General features: G+C 43.9%; 1 pseudogene; it reads right to left on the minus strand.

Moving 5' to 3' along the window:
• Positions 1-762: 762 nt before the first annotated feature.
• Positions 763-1072, minus strand: LOC125092208 (ATP synthase subunit f, mitochondrial-like; annotated as a pseudogene).
• Positions 1073-5504: the final 4432 nt, after the last annotated feature.

Raw genomic sequence — 5504 nt, forward strand, 5'->3', positions numbered from 1 at the left:
TTTGTAACCATGAAGTAGCATTTTTGAAATATATGTTTGAGAGATATAAAACTAGAATACTTAATATCTATACTTGTTATGCTTTAATATCTTGCCTAAGAGTTCGGAAAGGAAATGACATTTTTTTCCTATATATACCACTATTTCTAAACCTTTCCTTTACTATTCACATTAGAGATAAGTGAAGAAAAATAAAAATTATCTGGAAATTGAAATGTTTCTTCATTAAATTTGAAGTTTTCATTTTCCAGGATATATTATTTTATGATTTCAGCTCTAATATTCTTGTTCTTACCATGCGACCACTACATAATACATAAATTATAGACATGGAAAGATTTGGCTTGGGGGCTTGGAGTGAGGTAGCAAATGGAGAATAAAGAAAAATAAATACAAGTTCTATGAGATTATTCCTTCTTCCTACTGAGGGAGCATCAGAGCTCTCGCTATGGCTACAGTGCGATAAATACTGTTGCTCCATATCTATGTCCTGTTAGCTCTGAGCCAGTTTCTGCATGTTTCGGTTGAAAAATTCTTCCTTGAAGAGCTTTGTTTTCCTAGCTATTGTCAAAACACATTCTGTGGCCATGTGCCTCCGTTGTGGGTTAGTGTTCATCCTCGCTACATGGATAGAAATGCAGTGTTCACATCTACTACCACATCCAGGGGATCCTGGCCACTCCAGGGTGCTACACATTTACAGTAACAGCAACAGCAACAAAACAACACTGATACCTAACAATTGTTTTTACCAGTCATCTTTTATTGGAAGTTAATTCTCAGTGAGGATATGAAAGGATTCAAGGGTGCCAGGCAAAGGTCACGGCCAGGAAGTAGCTGCTCATGTTTGAGTTCCTTGTAACAATGGCAGTAGTTGAAAAGCACAGAAGCTGCCAGCACCAGCGACGCCCCTTTTCTTCACATTGACATACTTGTAATACCCACAGTGACCTCTTTGAAATGCTCCAGCAGTGCCTTTAGGGGTGAAATCCCTCATCAGTATCCAGCTTGGCAGCTCTCCTCGTTTCACAGCCATGAGCTTCCTCTCCTTCACTGGTACGGGTGACGCCATCTTGGGAGTCCTAGGTGTCCGCTCTGGATACATAAGAATTATTGAGTTGTTATGGGCCAGTTAGTTATTGACTGTCTGCCAGTCCCTGTTCTAAGCAATATATATTTGCTCATTTAATTTTCAAAACAAGAGTCTGCATCTCTCATATTTTCTTTTTAAGAACAAAGAAAACCTTCCCAGAAGCTTCCAGCAGATTTCCCCTAAAGTCTCCTTGGCCAGAATTACATCACTTGCCCAGGCCAAACCAAGCATTTACCGAGAGGAATGCTTGGCTTAGAAAGTCCAATCAGAACTCATCACCCAAGTATGGGGAAAGAAATTATAATTCAGAGGAGGTTGAACAAAATCTGGGTTGTGCTGGCAAGGAAGAAGGGAAAGGTCAGGCAATTGGGTAGGAAGCCAACAGTGTTTACCACAGTAGCCAGGGAGAAAGGAGTGGAGATCAAGAGAATCTAATTTGAAGACATTTTTCAAACTCTAAATATTGAAGTGAAAATAAAATTCCATTAGTATTTGTACTTAAAAATAATGAACATCAACTAAAATAGCTGTGGATTTTCTGGGCGCCTCTACTTAATTTCTTCTTAATGGTTTGCAGTGTAACTCGAGGCAGGTTCACTTAAGCATTTGGCATTTCTTCCCTGAATATGACAACCCAATAATGAGACTTTTTAATTCAAGAAACTAGAGCTGTCATTCTACACTCGTCGTTCATCCCCGATGTTCACAGCTTGATCTATTTAATTTCCCCCATCACCAGGACTCAATAAAGGCAGGAGGAAACATTTCCCCAGCCACTGAGAGTATTTGGCAAGACCTTCAGCAATCCTATGTCAGAGGGCCAAAGAGCTTGACATGCACAAGGCACTGGTGGAGTAAACATCTGCGGCACCCTTCTGTTCCTTAGGTGTGAGGTACAGTCTTTTTTCTTTCCTGTGTGTAATCCCGCCCCCCCCAGTTAGCATTACAGTGATTTCAGCCCGATCTTCTTGGGCATCTGTGGCCCACCACCAGTTTGCACGACGGTGGGCATCCTTGTGAAATGTGGCAGATTGGTAAGCATCTCTTTCTCTCAGACACACACAGATTTTCCACGTCAAATATTTATTATAGTTGAAGTCACACTCTACACAACTGTTTCCTGTTTTTTTTTTTCACCTAGAATCATTCTCAGCCTGTAACGGTGTTAAATTTTGCATAAATCTTTTTGGATTTTATCTGTGATAAGTCAGTGTTGTCCTGCTCCCAGTGCTGTACGTACCTTCTGCCTCCCTCCCTTGCCTGCCAGCATTCCCAGAGCCCTCCTTCCTAATGAGTCTATCACCCTTGCTCGCAGGTGATCAGTAAGGTCCCATAATGTGTTTTTGTCCTCTGGAGAGGCAGCCGACAAGGGCCACTTTGCCCCCAGTATGGCAATCCTTTCTGTTTTATTCCTTGTGGACACTGTATACTGATTCTGGTGAAGTTGAACCAGTATACTTTGGAATCACCTTCCCAACTATTTTTCCAGGAACAGATGAATTTCATTATTTTCTCACCAGGTACTGCTTTTTTTCTTTTAAGATTTTATTTATTTATTTATTTATTTGACAGAGAGAGAGAAAGAGAGAAAGAGCGAGCACAAGCAGAGAGAGCAGCAGAGGGAGAGGGACAAGCAGGTTCTCTACTGAGCAGGGAGCCCAGTGCAGGGCTTGATCCCAGGACCCTGGGATCATGATCTGAGCTGAAGGCAGATGCCAAATGACTGAGCCACCCAGGCGCTCCCAGATATAGCTTTAGACTTAAAGAATATCCCTAGGTTGATCACTCACTTTTTTTTTTTTAAGATTTTATTTATTTACTTGACAGACAGAGATCCCAAGTAGGCCGAGAGGCAGGCAGAGAGAGAGGAGGAAGCAGGCTCCCTGTGGAGCAGAGAGCCCGATGCGGGGCTCTATCCCAGGACCCCGGGATCATGACCTGAGCCGAAGGCAGAGGCTTTAACCCACTGAGCCACCAAGGCGCCCCTGATCATTCACTTTTTTAAAAAAAGATTTTATTTATTTATTTGACAGACAGAGATTACAAGTAGGCAGAGAGGCAGGCAGAGAGAGAGAAGGAGGAGGAAACAGGCTCCGTGCTGAGCAGAGAGCCCAGTGTGGAGCTCGATCCCAGGACCCTGGGATCATGACCTGAGCCGATGGCAGAGGCTTTAACCAACTGAGCCACCCAGGTGCCCCAATCATTCACCTTTTAAAAACAGATTTCCCTTCTAATGACATCTGGATTTTTCTGAAAATTTACCTTCAGAGGATGAAGATCAGTGAGTGTTGAATATGCTTGCGACTAAAGAACGCTGCGGGCATTTGCAGCTGACTGCTGGGTTTAAGAGAGTACCGTCTGCTCACTGTGGAAGGTCCTGTTTCAATCCCATCCCATCTCATAAAGCAGTCCCCAGTTATGGCCGGGGTGAAACTTCCGTCCTTGGCTCTGCAGATTAATCCCAAGGCACTTAGTTATTTGTGTGCAAAGTTTCATGGAAAAACAGGGCTAGCGGTCTCTCGGTGACCTAGTGGGCCGCCTGGGTGCTGTGCGGCTTTCCAGCTTTTACGCCGAGTTACAGCTGCAGAAGCAAAACTCACAGGAAATACACATGCTCGAGCACTTTAGAAACTATTTTATACAAGTAGATTTTATAAATAACCACAAGCTCTCTTTATCTATCAAATCTCAACACCCAGCCACCCCTGTGCTCCCTGGAGAAGTGTGTACTCCCTAGAGAGAAGAGGGATTGGGGTTCACATCCCGAGCTGCCAACACATGTGTGCGCTGTGACAGGTAACTCCTGATTGTGGAACTCCTTATCTTCAAGGAAAAAAAAATTGGATTGAGTTTCCCTGCATTGCCCTTTATGTGCACTTCCAGAAATAGAGTGGGCTTCCGGGGGGGGGGGGTCGGGGGTCGGGGTGGGGGAGATCACTGGGTCACGTTCATTATCAGAAGATTGTAAGAGGAATTCTTGGGCAAAGCACATTTTGAGCAGGAATAAGAATTCTCCTTTATACGGTCACATGTTTAAAGAGCACTCTTGAGGGCGCCTGGGTGGCTCAGTGGGTTAAGCCGCTGCCTTCGGCTCAGGTCATGATCTCAGGGTCCTGCGATCGAGGCCCGCATCGGGCTCTGCTCAGCAGGGAGCCTGCTTCCCTCTCTCTCTCTCTCTCTCTGCCTGCCTCTCTGTCTACTTGTGATCTCTCTCTGTCAAATAAATAAATAAAATCTTTAAAGAGCACTCTTGAGATTCTTGATGGCAAAGGGAAGGAGAAAGGGCCTCCTCATCGAAAGGTAAGGCGTACCGTCTGTTACGGGGGGGACGCGAACTGAGAAGGACTCTCCAGATCAAGTCCTAGGCTGCTCTGTCCAAGTCTCAGCCTCCTCTTAGCTAGTTAAGTGTTTCAATTCTTACAGAGCTCTTAAAATCGCCCATCTGCTTTTTCTTTTCGATGATTTCCAGAGGATCTTGGGAGGAAAGACAAGTAGATGTGTGCTCAGTGCATTTTTTAAAAACTCCAAGCCCAGATTTCTCTTTACATCTTTTTAATATCATCTGTTGGGGGAATGTACTTAGGCCTTACCCATCAGACAGAAAGAAGTCAACCTCGTTAACTATTCTAGTTTAAGGAGCTTCCTAAGCACTTGGCACACATTATCAGCTAACCTATCTGATTACATAATCATCGTCTGAGCTAATGGCCTTTCAATCAGCTTCTCTTGGAGCTCAGTGGGTGCTCTGTGGGACTTCTTCTTGCTCCTGCCAAAAGCCAATGCCATAGCTTTCTGTGGTGATTTATGTCCCCATCTTTTTTGGTGATGTCCTTTCTAAATATCATAATTACAGAGATAAGCTGCGGTATTTAGTTTGAGCACAAGAATGTCACAACACCATCAATTTTCCTACATTGCTTTAGTATTGGTCTGTTGAACACAGAGTATTTTTGGATATATAGATAAAAGCCACCCTGATTTTATTCCCAGTCTGCCCACCACCAGAAAAAGTCTCTTTCTACAACAGTCTGTCAAATCATTCTCTTTCTATTTCCCCATTCTACTCAGCGATTGAAGTATAGGTACCCATGAAATTTTTGAGTTGTACAACCTGACACTTCTACATGTGAGCGATATATTGGAAAATATCAATAATTAAGAAGGACCAATGAGGTCTCCTCCACAGGTGTAGCAACTTTTGTATTTGCAAAAGAGGGCTGCACGTAAACAGAAAACAAACACTTACTGCACAGAAATCTTACTTCTTAATTAAAAGCTCTTGATCTGGGGGCCCCTGAGTGGCTCGGTGGGTTAAGCCTCTGCCTTTGGCTCAGGTCATGATCTCAGGGTCCTGGGATCGAGTCCTGCATTGGGCTCCCTGCTCAGTGGGGAGTCTCTTTCTCTCTCTCCT

This window comes from Lutra lutra, chromosome X (assembly GCF_902655055.1).
Source record: "Lutra lutra chromosome X, mLutLut1.2, whole genome shotgun sequence".
NCBI lineage: Eukaryota > Metazoa > Chordata > Mammalia > Carnivora > Mustelidae > Lutra > Lutra lutra.